Source organism: Jaculus jaculus, chromosome 12 (genome assembly GCF_020740685.1).
Source record: "Jaculus jaculus isolate mJacJac1 chromosome 12, mJacJac1.mat.Y.cur, whole genome shotgun sequence".
Taxonomy (NCBI): domain Eukaryota; kingdom Metazoa; phylum Chordata; class Mammalia; order Rodentia; family Dipodidae; genus Jaculus; species Jaculus jaculus.
Genome location: NC_059113.1, coordinates 79,614,654 through 79,616,425, shown reverse-complemented (window position 1 = coordinate 79,616,425; position 1,772 = coordinate 79,614,654). Strand labels below are relative to the sequence as shown.

At 38.9% G+C, this 1,772-nt stretch overlaps 1 pseudogene; it reads right to left on the bottom strand.

Moving 5' to 3' along the window:
* Positions 1–704: 704 nt before the first annotated feature.
* Positions 705–1,113, bottom strand: LOC101615152 (annotated as a pseudogene).
* Positions 1,114–1,772: the final 659 nt, after the last annotated feature.

Below are 1,772 nucleotides of genomic sequence, written 5' to 3'. Positions count from 1 at the left end.
ATATTACATATAATATTTTATTGTTAATTATGTAGATGTTAATATATGTGTGTATGTTAGGTTTGCCAAGCCTAAGGTGATATTCTGAATCCTTATCAGTGCCAGTATTTTACCATTTCACATTTCATAGGCAATTTTTCAAAAAAGCAGAAATGGTTAACCAAAGGAAACAACCTAAAATGATTTAGACAATGAGAAAACACACACACACATACACACACACACTTAACTGAAATCCCCATGCAAGGTGACCTCTATAACTGTTAATTCAGCAGATTAGTGAATTATTCCAGAATGATGTGTTTTTCTTCATCTTTTCTTCCTAGATATATATTTTTTCCTTGGGATTAGAATGCTTCATGGGCAGAAAATAGCTTTTAAATAACACAAGTCACATCCAAAGAAAAAAAGTGAAGGTGTTTTGTGGAGTTGTTCCCTGAACACAAGTTCTATTCAGTAGCTCTTTTCTTTTTAATTTTTTTTTTATTAGTTTTCTATTCAGCAAATACAGGTAGTTTGGTACCATTATTAGGCTCATCCGTGACCTACCTGTACACTTTCTTTTTTTTTAAAAAAATTTTCTTTATTTTTTAGACATACACTGATTTTAACACCATCAATTACTTATTGTTAACATAAATGCGAAGCAAATAGGCAGTTTCTTTTGTTGTAGAGCAAGCCAGGATAACTGTCATCATGGAATCTTAATCTTCAGAGAACATCATCTCCTCGAGGTTAGCTTGAAGGCACTCGGACTCTACCAGTTTCCGAGCTGTTCCATATTTAAGCAGTGAAGGCACTGCAGTAATTTTCAGTTTTGTCTGAAGTCATTATTTGGGTCTTTCCAAAGAACTTTCTCCGACTTGGCAGTAGATGAACTACATTCTTCAGGAACGTGCTTCAGCCTCTCCAACGACTGGGTCAGCTTGCACGCAGTCTGGACACCAGCTCTTCCCTTCGACGTCCTTGGAACCGCTAAAGTAAGCGGTGCTGCTCCTTCGCCTGGTTGAACTCCTCGAAGCCGGACGCGCGCACCTCCTCGTAAGCTGGCCACGGGGCTGAGCACCGAGGAGGACTGGGAGTCCTCAGGTCCCGCCGCAAGGCAGGGCACATTGTGGGACGAGGCGAAGTCGTTTCCCTACCTGTACATTTTCCACAACAAAAACAACATAGGAAAACTCAATCACCAGGTGCATCTCAATTACAGATTTTACTTAGTAACCTTTGCAATCTGATGAAAAGTTAAGATTACCTCTCCAATTTTAAGCCAGTGGAATTAATTAAGGTTGGTCTGATAATGAAAAAAATGTGGGCTGGGCATGGTGGTGCACACCTTTCGTCCCAGCAGAGGAAGCAGATGGAGGAGCATTGCTTGACTTTGAGACCAGCCTGAGACTACATACTACGTAGTTCCATGTCAGCCTGAGCTAGAAAGAGATCCTACCTCAAAAACCAACACAAAACAAAGAAAAAAAAAAAATACCCAAAACAAAGAACTAAAATGTGTGTGGGTCTATTGCTTGCCAAAACTGGAGGATTTCATATGATATATTTATATCCTTTTAGATTTTGATTAGCCCTTCCTGAACCTTTCCTTTACTCAATCTCTTTCCCTGACATCACTTTGGGCCTTTTCATCCCTGTTAATCTATTCTTCTACTTACGTATATACAATACTAACCTATTAAGTACCCTCCTCCCTTCCTTTCTCTTCCCTTAGTATCTCTTTTTTAGATTACTGTCCTCTGCTACTGTGTTGTTTTTTTTTTTTT